At 36.1% G+C, this 22836-nt stretch overlaps 1 protein-coding gene across 4 annotated transcripts in view; it reads left to right on the forward strand.

Moving 5' to 3' along the window:
• LOC102690200 (5-hydroxytryptamine receptor 2A) overlaps positions 1 to 22836 on the forward strand; it is a 161271-nt gene that overhangs the window by 88480 nt on the left and 49955 nt on the right. For 2 of the 4 annotated variants that reach the window (XM_015351097.2, XM_069193432.1), the window contains exon 2: positions 1057 to 1174. The exons of the other annotated variants lie outside the window; for them this stretch is intronic. The gene's annotated coding sequence lies outside the window, so the exon portion shown is untranslated. The remainder of the gene's footprint in view (positions 1 to 1056; positions 1175 to 22836) is intronic. 4 annotated transcript variants of the gene reach the window in all.

The following is a 22836-nucleotide window of genomic DNA, read 5'->3' on the forward strand; positions in this document are numbered from 1 at the left end:
GACATAATGAAATAAGAAGATTCCAGACTGGTGCCTGTTTGGCAAGCTCTGAAGTCTGACTACAGTCTGAAATAGGAAGCATACAGTGGTAACTATTCGGGCTACTACTATAAGTATGTATCAACATTTGGTCTGGTTTACAAAATGTGTCCAACGTGCCAAGTTAATAGGAACATGTGAGCCTTAAGAACAATAAGCATACAGGCAGTGTAAACAGAATTGTTGGCCATATGATACATTTTCCTTTTCAAGTGGTGTGTATCTCATATAAATACATAAATGACTTATTATTTAGGAAGCCTGTTACGGCAGTTTTTTTTTTCATTACAAATCCCACAGATCCCTCAAATCCTGTGTGCTTAAATAAATTAAATTCCTTGGAAGACCACATTCACAGGAGAATGGAATGTACCATGAATTATGTTACTGGAAAGTGAATCTTACTTAAAAGGAAATGTTATGCCTTTGCTAGACATCAATGTGGAAACTATCAGCAATGGCTATAGATGAGGCAATGCTGTGACTGATGCAATTGAATATCCTCCCTGTGATCATTGTGTTTCCTACGCACTCATTTATGTTATACAGGCATCAAGCTTTTATGTTTCCGATCCAAGGGCCTGCTTTCAAAGCAGTTAATTAAACAGGCCAGGCTCCTTACCACAGGAAGCAGAGATAATATCACCTCCGTAGAGACCGCATCATTTTGCTCAATTCAAAACTTCATTACAACCCAAGACAATTTGAGTTTGTTATGAAAATCAAGGTCTTATCATGACGTTGCTCTGGTCTAAGCGTTTGCTAAAATAAAAAATGAAAATTAGTTCTGTTGTACACTCCTCTACAATGGCATCACATAATAAGATCTAATTGATTGTATGTTCCATATCCCTTAATTAGCTGGACTATAGCCATTTTAATGTTTTAATAGTTTTGAGTTCCAGTTTATTAACAATAACAACCTGTGAAATTTCCAACTTAATTCTGAGTTAAATTAGAAGAAAATATTACTTTCGTGGTTATTGTACAACAACTGATTTTGGTTTTTTTTTGCAGCTTAGAGAGGAAATAATCAAGTAGTGAGAACAGATGTTTGGAAGGGACCCAACATGTCTTTAGCCAACAGAAGATGAAGACTTCAGATAAATAACCAGCCTGTTATGCTGCAGTTCCAGTGAGTAATAATAAAGAAATTATACAATCAGGCCTGCAATTTGTGGCATAATTTCCCTCATTTATGGTTTAATCAATCTCAAATAATTATCTGCAATTAATGAAAGAATGTTTACTGGTGCAACCTGTCTCTGTAAAATTCTGAACTTTTCATTATATTGAAAAACACCTTCTCAATTGTTTGCAAGGCATTCTGTCTTCTCTGTTCATTGCACTCTCTTTAGCTGTGTTATGTGTACTGCAAAGATATCTCAAATTCATTCATTAATTTAGTATGGTGTTGACGCAAATATAAAACATTCTAACAGCAATATATTTATGAATTGCAATATACATTTATATATAATATTTTAAACAGTTCTTCAGAACATGACCATCTTTAATGCTAGTAACATCTGTCCGAAGGTAGCAAGCTCAGACAGGATTGTGAATGTTGTCTGAACTACATTTACTAGACAGCTTTGGAGAATGATCTTGCAATCTTTCACAATTCCCAGATTCAGATTTAATGTTTTTGTTTACTACTTAGTGTTTATCTTTAATTTCTAATCTGACACTGCATGTCCAAGTTGTTAAGAACTTTACATTAAATGGTTACCCCAGGGTAAATAATGGCTCTGTGTGTTTCACTTCTTTCAGCAAAGAAATATTAGTCCCTTCAAAGTGTATTGAACACATCATAAATTCATCAAATTAAACTTTATTTGTCATTATACTTACACGGTTGCATAGTATAGTGAAACGTGTTTCTCATTAGTCTCTCAGGTGTGGTATATAAATAGGACAGTAGACCAGAAAATAGACAGAAATACAATAACAATAACAGTGTAAACAACAGTGTGGTGCCAGTGCAAAATTGTTAAAAACTGTGCAAATATGCAAACAGAGAGAAGTATACAAACAGGACAAAAATAGTGCAAAAGTAATATGTTGAACAGTGCAAAAATAATACAACGATTATTAAATAGTACAACTAGTACAGTTTTAAGTACAATTTTGTCTTGCACTCAGTTGTCGTGTATGTAGTGGTGTGGTAGTACAGTCATTGTGGGTACAGGAAGAAGTGAGGAGAGATGATAGTATCATGGGAGGGAGTGGGGGCGTCACCAGCTTGATGGCTCTGGGGAAGAAGTTATTTTGGAGTCTTGTTGTGTGCGACTTGAGCTTCTGGAACCTTCTACCAGATGGTAGGGGGACAAACAAGTTATGATTGGGGTGTTTGGGGACGGACATAATTTTGGTGGCTTTTTTCAGACTCCTGGTGTTGTAGATTTCCTGAATGGATGGTAAGGCACTGCAGATGATGTGTTGGGCTGTTTTGACCACCCTCTACAGTGCCTTACGGTCAGATGAGGTGCAGTCGCCGTACCAGACTATGATGCAATTGGTCAGTATGCTCTCCACCGTACATCTGTAGAAGTTGGTGAGGATCCGTGGATGCAGGTGTATTTTCTTCAGCCTTCCCAGGAAGTACAGCCGCTGTTGTGCCTTCATGATGAGACTGGAGGTGTTGAGTGCCCATGTGAGGTCCTTAGAGATGTAAACACCTAGGAATTTGAAGGAAAATTTCAGAATCCAGCAGTTTTAATTGTGCATGTTCTGTTATCTTTGGTAAGCTGTTTAAATCCTTTCTTATGACATCTGACCAAAATGTTCATTATATCAATTTGTAGTTTTCCCTCAGTTATTATGTCCTGTTTTATTTTCCTTTTTATCATTAACATACTGTAAAACACTTTTTGTTTTATTTGTACTCCATTGCTGTTTGACTACACAACTTCCTGCTGTTTTTTCTAAACATCCATGTCATTCTCTTTTTATTTTCTTTATTTCTACATATGTTCCATTTCACTTGGCAGAAAGGAAGTTTTCTTTAGTCATTTTAATACTTAAAGTATTAAATATCATGGGGTTTCCTTTCTTAGTGTACAAATTAACATTTTAATCCCAGTTTATGACATTATGGGTCCTGCATCACAAACACTTAGAAGGTTCAGTTCACATAGGGAGCAATTGAGATTTAAGCATCTATATCACTGAATCTGATCCAGTTATTCTCAGCTTTATTATAACTTCACATGCAAATGCATGCTCTTCTCATGACGGTAAACTTATGTGCTCTTTATCAAATTGTCATTATCTCTTTCTGCAATCAAGAACACGGTCAATAACTGTCTGTGACAATAATAGCCACTCAAGCCTTTGCTGTAGTGTAGACAGGCAGCTGAAATCTTCCATGAATACAAAAGAACGACTATTATATCTGAAATGCTGGAACTCAGGTGGTTTTGAAGCACTAAATTAACTGTGACAATCTTTTAATCATGCTGTGCTGCTGTGGGAAGCATCTAATGGAAAAATGTGCATAAAATGCAAACAATATTTTAATCCCTGTAGTAACCACCTTTTGCCACCCTGTTTACAACAGATTTTATTTTTGCTGCAGAAGAGTGCAAGGGGTTAATTTGATTGTTTATTACTAGGTGAACTTAACAAATTAAGAAATTGGTTTTATTCATTGTGAATTCCCAACAGAACAAGACTGTGCAGACAGACGGTTGCTAACCTAGCTGTTTTAATGAGATTAGAAAAATCTTTATTGGAATTTAACCAGGTGATAAAATGAATATCCTTTAAAACCTCGGGACACTAATTAAATACAAATTAATACTGTGTATGTCATTAAGATTACCTTCATTTGAGGTATTAGGGTACAAAACCACTATTTCTTCAGTCTATTTACAAAAATCTACTCATATTTGTTTACTATGGATAATAGTTATAATTGTGTTCAGTGAAAGACATACTGTAATTAAAATGTTGTCACTAGTTGAAACATTCTGTTGTCTTATTTGATTTATTGACTGTAACCCATGAGATCTTACTTATATTTCAGATTTCCAACTTTAAATTGACAGAGTAAAGAGCATATGTGTCTGTGTACCGTAGTTTAAGATTTCAAGAAAAAAGGTATCCCTACTCTTGAGCCTTTACAACTTTAATGAAAGTATAGTCAAGACCTTAATTCTGGTCTTTTAATGAAAGTATACTCAAGACCACTTAAGGTCTCATCTGATGGAAAGCTCTTCCTATAGCAAAGTGTTCCTGGTCATCATAATAAGGCATTAATTTAGAAATTTTGATGCAGAGGGTAGAGTGTCACCTACTGATCTACAAACACCACTTATAATAGCAACCTGATTTTCCTTGGAGCTCTTGATTCTCTCCAGTTAACTAAAATGGTTTACAAACAAGTAATACCTTAAGGTTCTGTGCTACAGTTAAATTAAAAAGCTGCAAACTCACACTGTTTGCCACTTTAGAAGATTTTATTACTTTAGTCTGTCAATTGATCAAATTCACCATGGAAGGGCATCACTTGACTACAGTACCTAAATACGTTATGAAATCAGGTGTCCAGATGTATTGATTTGCAGAAACTGTTATCACATCAAAGAAGGTAAAAAACCAAGCTCAATGGAAGTATGGGAATAAGAGAAGACAATAAGAGAAGAAGCTTCAAAACAGGTGAAATATGCAAATACCAGTGCAGCAAGTATCAATTTGTCTGAAATGTAGCAGAGGAATGAGCAATTGCAGCAATTTAAGAAGATTGAAGTAGACGTTTATCTAATAACATTAGAATGAATGTTGAAGAAAAAGATTTTTTTTAAGTAACTGGGAACAATGCCTGTCTTCTCCTGCTCCACAGTAAAGTGTATAATTTCAAAGTGTGTCTACTGCAGATGATTTAACCAGCTTGTTTAATTTGCTGCACTTCCACTGTTGTCTAATCTAAATTTCTCTACCCTGTTGGGGGGAAATTTCTAAAAGCAGCATTTAAAGTCTACAAAATTATAACTACAGCTGTAGTAGCAAAGGAGTTTCAAATAAAATCTGTTCATGAACACAATCTGCTAACGCTTTGAAAATATATCATTGAAGTTGTTACAGAATGAACAGTGTCGAAAAAAATGCTTGATCTTTGCAGGACTCTTAATTCATGCCCTTTGTCAATGACTGTATAGCAAGAATTTGTTACCGAGAAACATGATTCAGTAAATCATGTTGAATTAATACTTCTTCTGCACTCAGCTTATCTGCTCTTCTGAGATAAACTCAATATTATTTGAAATAGCTAACAAACAACATTTTATTTCCATTCACACCTAAGAGGAATAGGATAGGATTTGCATAACAAATACGTTCAGGACAAATACTTATTTGTTAAGCATACGCACTTGACAGCCCTTACCTTGGCAGTTTCTTCAGGAGTAGATCAGAGTGCTTCTTATATTTCCTCACCATCATCACTTTCACCGAACAAACCTTGGTCCTATTTTGTGCAAGACGCAACATTTTTTATTTTGATTATTTTCACTTACACAGTGGATGGCACAATGGTGCCATGGTTAGCATTGCTCCCTCCCAGTGCTGAGGCCCTGGGTTCAATTCTAGACCTGGGCTGCTATCTACAGGAAGTTTGTATGTTCTGCCTGTGTTTATGTAGTTTCTTCTGGGTGTTAGGGTATCCTCCAGCAGTCCAAAAACCAAACATGTAGGTTAATTGTCTTCTGGGAAAACCTGTGCTGGTACTGTGAATTGGCTTCTACCTCCAGCCAATAAGACTACCAAGACTACCAAATAGCCAAGCTGCAGTTTCTTCAGAAAATCATCCATAATGGCAACATGGACAAACAGTTTTCATTGTATTCGGCATACTGCACTACTTAGACATAATATATTGCATACACCCTGGACACATCGCTGCTCTATTTGTGTTGAGCTCTGTCTGAGCTTACTTCATTCAATTTCTATTGCACTATTATGTATTATTATGTAACCTTACTTTTTAACTTTACTTTTTTATTTTTACCCTCCTCCGGTGAGGTTGCAGAAAAGACATTCAATTGCCAGCAACTACTGCTGCATGCTGTATTGTTGTGCATGTCATAAACTTTGATTGATTGATTGGAGGAAGTCATTAGAAAATGGATTGATGGGTTTAACTTACAGAGTGTATGGCATTCAAAAGGAAATACATAAGAATGCTGATCAGATATAACTGTAAATAAAAAATGTAATCTACTGTTCATTTACAGAGATAAATTAATGGTATATAAGTTAAAAGCAAAAATGGTAGTAGCAATATACAGTAGTCTGCATCCCTCAAGATTAGTCAAAATAAAACAATAGGTTACTTTCATTCTAATAATAGAACAAACAAGAAATTTTCAATGCCTTTCAACTAAAAATACAAAATAATCTAGGTTTACAAATGATTATTACTATCAGCATGATGCCAAAATCAATGCTAACCAAAACTAATTGGTACCAATTTAGAAGTTTTAATATCTATTTAAAGTATCATTGGGAATTTTCTACTAATTGAATTCCCATTGAACTAAGTTCTTGAAATGAAATCTGTAAATGGAAAATGTGTCTGACACCGCATCCACCTCCATATGTTAGGCAAGAAATTGATTTGCAGTATGTCATAGTAAGTCTCTATATATCCAGAGACTGCAGTAAGTCTGATTAACATCCACATGGAGTTTTCTCTAGGCTTATAAAACTGATTTAACAGGTCAGAAGTAACAAAGGCTGCACAGACATCTTTTGTGCAAAGTCATATGAAAAACTGCCGATTATCATTTCTTTCCTCTTAGGTTTGTTCTTCCTCTCTGAAGTATGCATACGATTTGTTTTTGCTGACAGGCAGTCATTAATTACGCCTGATGTTCTTTAGCACATTAGTCTTTCAAATGTACTGTAGTGGTTTGCTGAAGCTACTGTAGATATTTATACCTTTTTTCTTCTTAGGAACTGAAAACCCTTTGTTTTCCTACTTGAAAAGTTAGTACCCTGGGGAAACTGGATTTGTAGTCTTCTGACACACTTGCAAGGTCTTTTGCTTTATGTTTTAAAAGAATAAAAGATTATATATTTTCAGTCTACAGTTCTGAGAGTTTAATTGTCCTATTAAGCTTGGGTGCATGACATGCTTTTCTTTATGAAGCTTCCTGCAGTGAACATGAATCATTTTCTTAGATTTGATTTGAAGCAAATTCTCTCGGTGTTGCTGCTAAAACTGATACTTTAAAAGTAATTTAAATACTAGATTCTACCAAGTCAGCATCCGTGGAGCAAAGTCGATAAACCACAGCCAAAAGTGATGGGTAGGACATTGAATCAGACAGCTAGTTATATTAAAAGCACTATTATTATGGTGTTTTTCACAGATACTGTAGGTGACTCAACAGAGAGAGACAAAAAATAGATAAGAAATGCTAGAGAGCTCTTGAGGTCCATCTTTACTTTTTTGAATGTGCTTCTAATATTAAAGGAAAAAGTAAAGAAAACAATAGTACACAAACAGAATCTTGGCAAGTCTTTAAGCAATTTAGTTAATTATACATTTCCATGCTGTTGTAATGGATTTAACAACAAAATGGTGAGTGAAATGCAGTTATAGCTAATATGCAGGTATTTTCTGCAAAAATTACTCAAGCATTGTTTCTTAATGAATAAATGAATTTGGCTGTAGGTTTCACTTCACAGCTTTTTGTCCTTTATAACAAAGAGTATACACTAAAATCAACAGTTCCTAAAGTTTTACATAAATTCATAACCTGTATTGCTCAGATTCATGCTCTTGTTCGGCTCCTGGTATTACTCTTGGTACAGTACATCATTTTTATGTATATTGTATATTGTTACAGACAAGCACTAATAACAAGAAAATAGTTTTGGCTTATCAGACAAGCTCAATCACCGTTCAATTGTTTAGTATTTATTTGATTAAGTCTGATTTTTCCTATTAAATATGCATACTTACTCGTGGGACATGGACATAAAATTCAGTGTGCTGTGTAAAAAAAAATAATTTTGCTCTGTAGTATAACGCCACTAACAGAACTGTAGCATGTTCCCAGAGACTATAAATAATGTGAAGAGGTAAGTGTTTATTCCATGCTGATAGGTAAAGAAAAAAGACACAACCTTTCAGCTATGGAGTCTTCTTTAGGTGTGGGGAAGAAAGGGAAACCGGTAGTTTATGAAGCATGGGAGAAAAAAGACAGGGTAGTTGAGAAGAGGCGAGGAGCAGGGGAGAAGTATTCATACTCTGTGAGAAGTTTAAAGCAAAACCTGTAATTGAATAGAGAGGATTAGAAGGAAACGAGTCTGTCATTTGGGGAAGGAGGAAGGTGTGATCCGAGTTTCAGGATAATTTGGTTTTGGATATCTTCCGAAACCCCTCTGTGAGGACGCAGACACTGAGATCAGTATGATCACAGCCATTAGAGTTAAAATGGGGAACGATGGGTTTGGGGAGATCTTTGATCCTCACAGCTCTGACATGGTCCCTGAAACGGTCTCCCAGTGTCCTACCTTTCTCACCAATGTAAATAGCTGGGCATTTTTTGCAAGAGACACAGTAAATAAGGTTGCTGGAAATACATGATGTCATCTGAGTAATCCAGAATTGTCAGGAGGGGTCTCGAATATGCGTGGTAAGGAATAGATTCTTACAGGTGATGCAGGGAGTTCTGTTGCAGGAGAAAGACCAGGTGTGGATGATTGCTGTGGGTGGTCAAGTGAGCTGTGAACAAGAAGGTAAAGCAGATGGTCTGCGATATGAGATAATGGGGTGGTCAAAAAATGGGGTGGTCAGATAAAATCAATCATCAATTAAAAATAGAGGAGTACATAAGAAAAGTCAATGATAAAAATATGCTGCTCAGCCCACTGGTGCATGTAACTCGCACCCATTTCAACAAACGCTCACGCCGCAATGAATCTTCCTATCACCTTTCATCCCCCTCACTACTTAAACTCTCCTCTTTCTTCTTACCTTCGCTCACTGTTGCGGATTCTCTTTTGGAGCTCCCTAGTGCGCATTCTTTCGGTTCTTGGCTGATCTTTTCTCTCTACTTGACTTCTGCTTGCTTCCTGGTTATGTTTCCTGTACTCACGTTTAAGACTCTCTGCAGCTTCGCTAAGGTATTGGAGCCCAGCACAGGGTCATACCTTAATTTCTTACATAGACTTGACCTTTTACTGACTCTTACTCTAACATTTGTCCACCTTATGCATTCAATGCACTAATAATTAAGTGTAGAAAAGTGCAGGTGCTCAAGTACAGAATGCTTGAGGTGTAATGCATGGTATCTCAAAAAACATGCCATTTTCAAATCTGATGCAGGACTGCACTACTTTGTAAAACAGATAAGTGGTGCAGTGAATGCTTCATATGCCATGTGTCTAACATACTGTACAATAAATCTTGTTTTAGTAATAAAAGATAAAAGTGTATTAACCCATCAGTGCTTTCCTAAACTTGTCATACTGAACAGTAACACTAAGATTTTTTTTCATTAAGTTCAGTATGCAGAATTATTAGTATGTGTGTGTAAATAGAATAAGAAAACAAATTTATTTTAGATTTAAGTGTCTCTTAGATTTTATATAAAGTTTGTGAAATAAGAAGAGGCAGGGAAAGAGAGAGAAGCCCAGATGAGCTGGGACTTGAAGCTTGCACCAGGCGAGATCCCCTGCTTCATGATAATCCAAATCAAACTTGACTACAGTTAAGTATTTGAACCTTGTTAGAGAGAGCATGCTTTTCTGTGGTTTTTAGGGAACTTGAGTTTCCTGGGTAAAATATATTTCAGTTAGAAACTTCTTTCCTGCTCAGGGTGTGTTTTGTGGATAAGGATATAGGCCCCCATTTATTTTGTGGCAACCAGGGTGCAGAGAGAGAGATTTAACTGCAGGTTACATTGTATTTAGTTAGAAGGCAGCTTGTCTCTTGTGTGGCCTCTGTGGGTATATTAATGTATAATTGAATGGTTAATAGCCGTCTGGGGTTTTCTGGGTGACCAGAATATTAGGCCTCTGAAACGCCTTGTTTGAAAATACAGTACATAAAGTAACGTGTGTAGTGTAGTTTGTGTTTTGTCATTGTAATAAATATATGTTTAACCAAGTGTGCCTGGATTGTTACTCTTCTCAACAAAGCTGTGCCAGAGAACAAATAATTCACATGCCTCTAATTATACCAGCCGCTCAAGTTTATTGCTAGAAATAACTTACAAGTTGGGGGTTATGAATAATTATTTCACTTATTGAGTAAACCTCTCAGTCAAATCCTGATTTTCACCAGTTTCGTAACCCCCCATTTGCAGCAATATTATACATAATGCCTTTTAAAAACATAATATTCTAAAATTTCTATTTTATTTATTAATGTAAAATATTTAATCAATATTTAAAATAAAAGTAGGGCTGTTTAACAAATCAAGATTACTCAGCCGGATATATTAAAAAATGTTTGTTATAGGCCGTTGTGAACACAATGTTCTTACAGGTTTACATCCGCATTAAAATCTATCTTGTTTAAATGCTAATTTAAGTAAAATGTAATTAGGAAACAGATAATTTTATTTTAGATTATAAAAACATATTATACACATATGGAAGTGGCTTTAAAACCATACTCTATTTAAGAGCAAATAAACACAAACTGCACAGTACAAAACAAAGCAGCGTTCTGTTCTCCTGCTGTAATGGAGCTGAAATAAAATGCTTTATCTTGGAGAAACATAGCAGCACAAGCACTATTTGATACAGCACAAATGAGTTATGGTTATACTAAGTAAAAATAAATTACTTAAGCTAAACATTTCCTAATTATGTTTATCATTTCCTACATTGGTTTTGAATAAATGTAGCCCATTCTTCTTTACAAAACTGCTTTAACTTAGTAAGATTTAAGGACTCAAAGGGATCAGAGTCCTGCTCTGGACTTCACAATGCTTATGAAAACATAAACAAATTTTAGTAAGGGTCTCCCAGAAGCAACATTCAGTTTAATAAATTAAATAAGAAAAAAAATATTGATAAATTTAGGCAATTAACTATTAGTTTAGTAACAATGACTAATCTAATCCACATGTGGTTTTATGACTGATAACTGGAAAAAGGTTGAGTTCAATACATTGTTCAGTTTTTCGATTGCTTTCTATTGTGGCTTGGTCAAAGCTCAACTAGGTTAGCAACAGTACCTAAGGAGGGATGGGACCATGGCTAGGCCACTCAAAACACAAAGCATTTAATCATTTAGGTTCAACTTCTTGTCATAGTGTAGCAAGCGTTTTAATACTGCCATAGGGGAATTGAAGAAAACAAGTTATACTGGTCATTTGACCACCAGGGACCACTAAGTCAGCATCTATATCACCTGCAAAGGAACAAGTAATAGGTTTATTCCATGCTAAAAAAAAAAGAAGAAAGAGAACACAACGTTTCGGCCGTGGAGCCTTCTTCAGGTGTGAGAGAGACAGGGCAGTAGGCAAAGGTAAAGTAGAGAACAAAGGTTGGGAGGGAGGAGGAGTGAGAGGCGGGAGCAGGGGACAGAAAGAGAGGCCAATCAAGAGGTGTGAAGTCAGAATGGGTGCAGAGAGGTGTGAAATGAAACTTCCAATGAATAGAGAAAATTTAAAAGAACATTAGTCTGTCGTTAAGAGAAGGGAGAATTCTCAAGCTGTAATGCAGAATGTTGAATACTCATCCAATTTATGTGGATTCAGATTTCCCGCGGAGACAAGGGAACAGCATCAGGCTGTTGCTGCGTCCCATTGGTGTCCTCTGGCTTGGTGCCAGGCAGTCCTGGTGCGGCTAGAGGTGTGGGAGAAGGAGGGAGAGATTTCTGCTGCGGCGCATTGGCAGTGCCTCTCTGAGGACCTCGCTAGTTAGTCCTGGCTGAACTAGCAGAGTTTGTGCACATGAAAAGTGACTGCGGGTCCGAGCAATTCACACTCTTTAGACAGGAAGAAGACCAGCAAAATTCCCCAAACCGTTCCCAATGTAGCGCTAGTCCTGAATACTAAGATTCAGCTGTCGACAGTTCTGACCATAATTGACATGTTAATCAGGCGACCATTCACTGTGGGTTACTGATGGTTCATGAGGCTTGCTGCTGGGTGGATCCTTTGGTTACACGCGGGTGACCTCCGGGCTCAACTCTTAGAATAAAGTAAAGTCCTGGCACTCAGACACACTGGCCGTCATGTGATTGTCTGAGCTGAGTCTGAGAACATCCTGGAGCATCACCCTCTGGGCCCTGTGCTGCCAATTTTATCTGGAGGAACTAAGGTCGTTCATTGGTTGAAAGTTTTGCGGGCATTTAAGACCCACATGGAGTTAACCTGCCCTACCAGTTCCTGATTGGCTGATCAAGGTGGAGGATGAGTAACAATGCTCTCTGAACTTAGGGTTGAAAACACTTTGGGTTGAGACTCTCCCTTGCTCTCCCCGGACAGAAAGGCTCCAGAGATGACCATTCATTAAGGTGGCTAGAGAATCTCAGCCCTGGGAGTTGTTCCTTATCAAGAAACTCTATCAGACAGGAAAAAACACCTTAAATCTGGACCACAAGGAATGGCCTCTCTGTGTCCAGCACACTCCAGAGATGAGGGAGTGAGACTGGCAAGGGAGCAGCAAACTTAATTCCTGTATTATTAATAAGCATTGCCGCTACAACTGTACGTGTCCACGGCAACAGTAGACAGGAGAGTGAAGGTATGGTGAATTACTATAGTAAAATCAGCCATGACAGGCATTTTATCATAAACAGAATATTGTGGCTCTTGGTTTTACAATGAAATATTGTTTTCTGTGTTTAAACTTCTGTCAGACCGTATATACAGTACAGAGACAGTACCTATATATAGTATGTATTCTATTTATTCATTGTATTTTAGTTTAAAAAAATCTCTTAGTAATGTATACTGGAAGAAAACAATAAAAGATAAGTCTTTGTGTCAGGTAATGTTGCCTTTCATTTAAAAAAGAAAATTACAGATTTTGATAACTGTAAATGATTAGTAAATCTGTACCTTTATGAATGCCACATTTGCAGAAAATGACAATTTACTAGATCAATCGCTTTCAGTATTTATGCAATGAACTGAGGCAACAGAAGAGACAAATACATAGCAAACAGAACAGAAGGCAGAGATATAAGAATGAATACTACAGTTCTGCATCTTATAGTTTTAATTTCCAATTATACAAAGAATCAGTGAGTCTTATTGAACTAAAAATAGCAATCCAGGAACTAAGGATGGGAATTATGAGGATACACGCACAGAGAACCTAATGTTTTCTTGTCTCAAAAGTACTTATCTAACAGGGGATTTTGATCGGAGGACTTTAAAATCTTAGAAAGGATTAACAGTATTAGCCATAGAAGTAACTGTATTTCATTTTAACCTCTTATATAGCACAATAATAAATTAAGATGCCACATTACAAAAGAGATTTAGATATTTTTTAAAACTCAGCATGGTACTATAATAAAATAATGATGTAAATGACATATTCTGATGGGCCAAATGAACAGTTATTCTATCGCATGGTGAAATGTCACTTCTTTTAATTTTTGTATCTAAAGGATTCAGTCTCATTTTATATAAAGTGAACTGTGTAAATTAATTAGGTTTTCATAAGTACATTTTTTTCTTCAGTGGAACTATCTAAGCTGCCAAAGTAGGTGTAATCATGTTAATATAGACACTTACCTTTAAATTGTAATGTTCAAGCTCTAGTAATAGCTAAATCAATAGAACGTATCAACAGCACTCATGTATTCATTAATCATCAATCACAGATGTGAATTCTGTCTGAACTTCAAAATGGCACCCATTGGGATGTTCAGGTCAATAGCTCAGTAATAACATTTGCTCCTGCAGCATTGACAGTGCCAGTTCACATGTGTATAAAATTTTCTATATATATTTCAAAGCATTAAAGATGCAAGAGATGAGTATTGGAACTGATAGCATTTGGTGCATTTTTAATATCTTTTAGTACTGGTATCTTCAGTATGTATTATTACAAATAATACATTTCTTCTCATTTGTAACTTGACTTCTGTTCTTATACACACATTCTAGTGATCTTTTGTTTCAAATTTATTGTTTTTGGTTCAGTAAAAAAGCATGATACACTACAAAATTAGATAATTATATCAAATAATATATCATACAGAACTCCATATCACCATTTAGATACAGGAGACAGATCAGTTGGTAAATGACCTCAGATTGACTGTACTTGCAAATATTCTGTATGGTATACTAGCTCCAGTTGAGTATGCTGGTCATATCATCTATATAAATACAGTACACCTCTTAAAAACCTACATGACTTGTTGTTGTCTGTATTGAGTCTAATTGACAGGTTGGAGATATTGAGGAACTTGGTTACCAGGATTTTATTTAATCTCATATTTTTCTACCACATTTCTAATTGGCAGGTTTTAATAAATGAATTTATTTTTCAAAATGTATACATTTGGTCAGGTCTGATTTATTTTTCATGCTGCCTAACTGATGTGTATTCCAGCTGTAACAACCACAGAGGAGATGTGACCAAATTTACTTAAAACATTCGGTCTATGTTTTGAGATTTCTATTTTTTAAATCTTTGGATTATTCTTTTTTGGTATCAAACAGGATTATATGTTTTACTGTTCAGCCCAACTGTATTTACCCTACACAACAGGAATTATTGATTCAGTACTGATTCAATATATTGATTCAATATGATTGTTCAATACATGTTACACTTTAATTTATTTACCTATTCCTTTAGAATAAATGGTAGTTACATTACTTTAAATGTTCTTCCCTGTGTTTATAAATTGTTGCATATGGGAGTTAGTTTGTATTAAGTTTCATAATACAATAAATGCTCAAGAAGTGTTTCCCAGGTAAATGCAGTATGGTATATACTGTATCTTACATGACTGGACTATTAAAGCTGGGTTAGTTAAATGTGAATACTAAACATTGTGCACCATATTAATACTTGTAAGGCTTAAAACTCACTACAGCCTTATACCCCACAAAGAGCCACTTACCCTAACCAATTTTAATGTCCCACTAATATAGCCACAAGCCACTAGTTTGTAATGTTTTCCCAGTTTCCCCTTTTTGTATTGTCCTTTTCGGTTTTGTACCAATGACACTGTCGCCCTCAACTCACCTGGTAAACAGAAGGGAGATACTAGGCTTACCAGGCAAATGAGCATCAGTTTTTTATTTATTTAGTAGTGGATTAAAATGTCACAGTTCATTTAACATATAGGACACCCTGCAAGGATTCCTGTCCTGAAAACATTCCAAATCAGAAGTGGGGTTATATAACAACAAAAAATATTAAATACAAGAATAAGTAAGAGAAGGAAGATTAAAATATGTGCCAACCTTAGATGGTACTTTGAAGGACAAAACGTGTTTAGGCTTTGTAACAGAGTAGTTGAGAAAGTATATTTCTTCTGAGGTATTTTTAAAGTCAAGTAGGGTATGTTTTTAATGTGAGTGGGACCGTATTCCAAATTGGGGTGTATTGTGAAAAAAAGATCTTTATAAATATATCATTTTTTTGTGTTTAGGAACAGGGTTCTGGCCTAGTGAGCTGGATCTTATTTTATAATGGTCGGGATAACAGGTTTTGTTTAAGGGGAGGGAAAGATTGTTGTGTTTGATAATAGAGTTTTAGAAATCTACGTCTTTTCACAAAACAGAAGATTTAAAAGTTACAATGGTGAGTCCTATGGGATCCCTGCAGCTTGAAAGTAGTTAACATGAAATTTGTTGAAGGTTGGCACCGTGCTTTCTCAAGTAGTTTATGGCCAGATGGGAAGACCTTATGAAATGCCAGATAGTCTGGGGGAAGAAAAGTAATGTTTTTAAATGTATCAATTATTAATCTACCATAAACAGAGACTGGATTATAATAATTAGCTTATTATACTGGGCTGGTGAAAAATGGGACTTTTATGGGACTTAAAATACATTGGATATTCATCTCAAGATAGTCATCATAGCATGTTGAGATCAGTGTTAAGTCTATGGGTTATTACATGAATGGGGGAGTGTGAGGTGTAAATGGAAATATCAGCATACAGAAGACATTTGAAAATATTGCAGATGTTCTATGTCATCTACTGTATAAATTAGAGAAAATAAGGAGCCATGTACAGATTTCTGTCTTGCCATTTTGTTCTTTAGCAAGCTTACAGATTACCATAAATTCCTAGTTGTTCAGCTTCTCAGCTGCAAGCAGATCTGTCTATTCAGGCACATAATGAATCTCAAATGAGCAAATAATGGTTTATTTGAGTATTGAAAATACATAAGAAAAAGCTCCACACAAGTACTTCTAGGACACATTTCTGGAGCTGCCAAAATATGAGAATAGCTCAATCTCTGTTTTTAATATTTAAATATTTATTTTTATAAACAATGGAAAAAATCAGAATCATAAATGAGAATAGAACATCCCCTCCTACCCCCTTCCCAATTCTCCCTACAACAGTAACCCACTCCTTAAAAGGATAAGGAAAAATAAACTTCATCAAAAACCCCACAGAATATCCCTGTGTCTAATTGCTGCCACTCCCAGGATTCAGGCACTCTTTAGAGATTTAGCAGGATGAACTCTGGTGAAATTGATCCCAGTCTCCTCTCACAGTTGCTCTATTTCACTGGCACCCCTGAAATGACATCCTGAACATATGAAAGGCGAGAAAAGAAGCTGCTTTAGCTTTATTTGCTCCAAACGTGCCTGCATACACTCTCAGGGCTTCTGAGTTGCTCAACCAAACTGAATGAAATGAAATGAACAATGAAAGAGGAATGCAAAGAACACAAAAGTTCCCTTTAAGCAAAAACATTTTAAGCAAAAAGTTTAAAAGAACCTCCCGATGAATGAAATCTTCTTTAATAATCCCTCAGCCATTAAAAATAGATGCACAAAAATGGCCATAGACAGTACAATCCTCAAAACCAATAATACAAAACTAAAATACACAATCCATTCAACATTTGCTCTTTATACAGCTTCTGTTTTTCTCTTGCTATATGTTTAAACTTTTGTTTTATCGTAGTGCTCTGAACACTGCAGTTCCTGCTCTGGACAATACTATTAAGGGTCTGCAGAACTATTTAAGAACCTGCTCTGAGCCTCTCAAAGACAGCTCTTTTAAATTGCGAGTGCAAGTGTCATTGTCCCTGTTTTTCCACAGGGAAATGCTAAGGAGCTCGGTGGAACGGTGGCACAGTTATTAGCATTGCTGCCTCACAGCTCTGGGCCACTGAATTTAGTCCCTGGGATAGTATCTGAGTAGAGTTTACATGTTCTCCCCATGTTTTCGTGGGGTTCCTCCAGTTGCCCTGTTAATGTTGTGGGTTAATTGCCTTCTGTCAATTGCCCTTGGTTTGAGTATGTGCATGTTTGTGTCTGTGTGTATCCTGCGATGGACTGGCGTCCCGTCCAGGGTGTATCCACCCTCCACCTAGTGCTTCCCGGGATAGGCACTATGCCAAGGCGATCGTAAAATTGATAAAGTGATGACATATGTGATGTTAAAGGTGAACTGAGCAAAGAAACTGTTAGCTAGATAGTAGTTGTGCTATCGTGCATAAAACGTGGTTCCACAATTGCACTGCAATGCAATTAACACTTGGGATTCAAAGTTAAATCTAACACTTTTCACTATCTGTAGTACCTTGCAAAGTGGCCCAAATCGTTCCCTTTGTGTTTACTTACAATATTTCATCACTACTAGTCCCATCTCCTTTTTGGAAACAAGCAATTATTTCAGATCCTCATACAGTATATACTCTGTCAGACATGCTGACTGTAAATAATAAACATGCAAGCCTTGCACTAACAATATACCATAAAACTGTGTGAGAACATCCATGAAATATTAGCTTCTTTCTGTGTTGTCCCTGGAGTTATTAAGCTTAGTGTAAGTTTTCTGATCTCATTAACTGTAACCATAATGATTTAACAGGGATCCCTAAGGATCAACAATAATTATTGGCAATTTGATGTTCAAATCTGTTGTTGTACAGTGCAGAAAGGATTGGGAATTCAAAATGGTTTAGAGCAGATAGTCTGCATATTAATTATGAGAATGAATATTAATTAGGTCTTGCAGTTTCCCAAGGCTGAGAGGGTTGAACCTTTAATTTAATCTTTTGTGTATGTGCAGTCAACGTTTGGAGGCACAGTGGCTAGCAATGGTGCCTTGCAGCACTGAGGCCCTGGGTTTATTTCTGGACCTGGGGTGTTATCTGCATGATGTTTGTATATTCTACCTGTGTTTGCATAGCCTTCCGGTGCTCTGGTTTCTACCCACAGTCCAAAACATACTGGTAGGTTAAGTGGCTTCTGGGAAAATTGGCCCTGATATGAGTATGTCTGTGCCTGTGTGTGCCCTGTGATGGACTGGCATCCCTTCCAAACATGCACCCATTGCTTGCTGGAATAGGCTCAGGCTCTCCCTGAGCTGGTTGAAATAATTAGAAAATGGAAGGATGGAAATCTAAGTTAGCAGTCAGGCAGCAGCTGTAAAATGGTAAAAGCTAATTAATATTAATTTCCATAATATACATCATAACCCTAAAAGTGTTAATTGCAAGATATAAATATTGTAAATACTATACAGTACATGTCACTGGTCAAAATTAGTTGTGTCATGTTGATGAGCCCTAAAGGGTGGACCTCCTTATCTGTACTAACCTTGACTTTGCCTATGCAAAAGGATAAATTAGATGTCTCTGTTACGACCCCAAGTGTCTAGGGGTAAAGGGGTGTAACATTTAGGATAACTCTATTGGAAGGGGGATTCTGGTGAGGGACTAGGAAGCGTGATAACAAGGGTAAGGAACTAAAGTGGTGCCAAAGGAAAGAAAATAACAAACAAAATGGAGCTGGCTAGGACAGTGAGGGAAAGCTAATCTGACTACCAAAGAAAACCCGAAACACACGGTCTTCGGCATCTTCAACACCCTAGCTAACCTGCACTGACTACCCAAAACCATACAAGACAAACGGCACTCACCCGTACTAAACTAGTGTACTAATACAAAATCAACTAAGTGTGTAAGTGTACCTAACAACCTAAACTAACCTTATATATAAAAGTTCACACAAAAACACAAGTGAACCAGGAAGACAAATAAGGGAAAACAAGAGTAATAAACAGGAGCAGGGTACAAAAGAACACAAAAATTGAACATGTAACACTGGGGCAAGGTAATGACAAAACAAGGATGAACACACAAACAAACGAAAGTACAAAGAAACTAACGTAAAACCAACAAAACAACAAAGCCGAAGCTATACAAAAATACACACACACAAAGCAAAACAAACCAACAAACGAAGCCGAAGCAATAACCAGAAGCGAAGCGAAGCGAAGCGTTAACCAAAACCAAACAGGACCGAAGTCAAACAAAAGGCCTCCTGTTCCTGAAAGCCTCCATGTTAAATAGTGAATAAGATGTGTTCTGATTGGCTGAGAGCTAATTAATGATGACATCATACTGAAACAGTGGAGTGATGGTGGGCCAATGGGGGAGAGAGAACAATCAAGGGTCAGCAGTGTGGAACAGAAAAAAACACACACAGAACACATACTTGGACGTAACAGTCTCTTTAACTGGTTTCATCCTCTTAGCTTTATGAAACTGCAAGAGCTAATTAGTAGGGTGCATATACACAGAATGTCTAATGTGTGTGTTGAAAATAGCTCAGTTCTTATGAACCAAAGATTTACAGACAACTAAATAATGTACATTCAGTTTTGCCATCTAAAGTTTGTTAATGAGAAATAAAGCTATAGGTAAATTAGTGACAATTCACTAAACAGTAGTTCAGGGTCCTCAAGTATGTATATTCCTTTGTTTTATAAAGGTTCCGCCATAAATAACCATTTATCTTCCTCTGTCAAGCTGTGCTTCAAACTACAGTATTAGTATTGAATGAGAATAACTGAAAGCTGTACTACCCTAAGACAAACTATAAAAAAACCTCTGAGTGACTGATATATTGTTGCCAAAAATAAGTTTTTTGTGGGAAGTTTACAATAGGCATATTTTATACTGAGGGGAAACAATTTCTTTTTGGAAAGCACTCAATAAATCATCAGGCCACTTATGCTAAATTATCAAATGCTGCAATCAGGAGGTGAAGCAGGTCAATTAATGACAGACGATGACAGTCCATGCAGAATATGGCATATCGAGATCTAAATTCAATTAGACTTGTGCAACAAGGTTGGGCAGCAAATGGAGGTGCCATTCTCTCTGATGAATTAGTATCTATCATAGCTTGGGAGAGCGACTGGCAAGGGATTGAAATTAGTTCAATTTGGTGGAGGAGTGATGGAATTTGTTGCAATTAATGCACAGTTCTGCACAGAAAGTGTTGTATTGTGAAGTCTTACTATCTTGCACTAGTGTACTGTATGTAGACAACATTTTGCATACAGAAATCCTCCAACTGTTAAAGCTACACTACGTGGCAGACAAAGACATAGTTGATTTCCCATCACAATATGTACACCCACACAGAAACAGGGTTATATGTGCATTCCTTTCTGCACACAATGTTTAAATGTTCACAATTGAACATGAGCCCAAATGAACACTTGTTGGATCATCACGTGTGATTGCACAGATAACAGACCTTCACTGAATTGTTGCAGATCTTGTAGCATCATTGGACGACTCCCCCACAAGTACTTGTAAGATGTCTAGGACAGCTGAGCTTAAAGGACAGCTTCTAAGGTATCAGGGCTCAAAGTTACCCATTACGAGGTATCAGAAATCTGCATATTTTTATGACATCTGTTGTCAACCAGTCCATACCAGTTTATAGTGTAGCTCTTACCTCTGCTTATTGAATTGATAAAACACTTAAATAAAAAAATATATCTGTCACACAAGCTCTTATGTATTGATAAAAAGAATTGTGTGTCTATTGCTTCTCAGTGTAATTAAACAATACATCAAAACAAATAAAATTGTCATTCTTTTTCCAAATTTGAAACTTCAGTCCAATATAGACAATAAAGGCAGTAATCCCTAACATAAATAATGTGTAATAAAAACACTCCATCTTACCTTGCTTTACAGTGTTTACTACATCGACAAAGTAGTCCTTAATATGATCTTTTGATTGTTTGCAGACCTGTATTCTGAGGAAGGAAGAATGATATAAAAGATATCTTACGACATACAAATAGTTTCTTTATGTTTTCAAAATGTGTTAATAATTTTATTGTACTTAAGCTGGGCAGAGGAGAAAAATTAGCATAAACGTCAGTCTTTGCACCTTGAGACCTTAACTTTATTCATAAAAGAAATGTGAGAGTTCAGACTCATATGGCAACTCAATTAAAACATGAGTAAACACCCAATGATACAAAAGACCCTTTCTAGCCTTATCACTGTCACAGGCATTCCTTGATGTATATCAGTGTACAACCAAATGAGCTGCTGTTTGGTACCCAAGGTTTCCCATATTATCAGTGGAGATAGTATATTACACCTTTATGACATGCTATTCTTGTTGTCTCAGGTTAGAATATCACTTACGGTATCTAATCGTCTTATGAAAAATTTAATAGACCGCTTCAAGTACATTTCTGGGAAATTGGCAGAAGAAGTTAACATTGTGAAAACTCCAAAAGACTTTTGGGGCAGATTAAGCTATTGTATTATTATATAATATTGTTTTATGTTCTTTCAACTTCACATGGCAAACTTAGGTAATGATTTATTCATTTTTGCAGTCAGTTTTGTGGAATCCATTTCAAAATTATCTTGACGGGCATATTAAGTGAATGAGAATGCAAATCTTAAGCAACAACAAAGAACCACCCAGAACACAGAAAATGAGGATCACTTTGGTCTAAGATTTTTTTTTAACAAAATAGGACACAATTGAATAAAAGAGGATAAAATTTAAGCTTTGTGGCTGCCTCTGAGATTGCCTTGCAGCTGTCTGAGTTTAAAATCTTCTGTTTTTGACGGAATATTGTGGTTTCTCAAAATTTAAGGTGGAATTCTCAGTGTCAACCAGTGGGTTGACAGATATCAACCACACAATGCATCATACAGCAAAAAGTATGTAAAAGATTAATTTTGTGATCCCATGAAACAATGGCAAAAGATACAGATTTCTTAAATATAGGCTGAATTGAAAGATTACATTTAATTTTACTAGGTTATTTTAACATAACTTAATGAACCTGCATTTCCTTTCTAAGGACACCCTTACTAATTAGCTTTTTAAATTGCTCAGTTCAAAGTATGCTTGATTCTGCTCTTAGTTATCCGATGCACTTGTATTTCCTTGTTAAGAAAATCACTGGCTACTTTTCAAGAATCAGATATAAAATGTAACCCTTCTTATATGAAATATGCTTAGAAAAGCATTTTGATCGGGGATTAAATAAATTTTACCTTCAGTTAGCTTTTTTGTGTGACATTCCTTTGAATAAATCCTAGCTTATTTATTATTAGCAAAGATTGTTTTTCAAAGGACAAACATTTGTGCAATCTTCATCAATGTACTGTAAAGCTCATGTTGTGTGGTATCTTTTTCATATAATGCAGTTTGAAAGCTCAGAAATGCCTCCCAAACATTCAAAATGTAACAGCAGTACTTGATGAGTTACTTGTACTAGGCATTGGATCTATATAAAATGTTTTCCTATTTGTAATAATACTGTATAAGGACATTTTCCTTCTTATACCAGAAACAATGAAATCATTTGCAGAGAGGATTTCTTAA

Source organism: Lepisosteus oculatus, chromosome 8 (assembly GCF_040954835.1).
Source record: "Lepisosteus oculatus isolate fLepOcu1 chromosome 8, fLepOcu1.hap2, whole genome shotgun sequence".
Taxonomy (NCBI): Eukaryota; Metazoa; Chordata; class Actinopteri; order Semionotiformes; family Lepisosteidae; genus Lepisosteus; species Lepisosteus oculatus.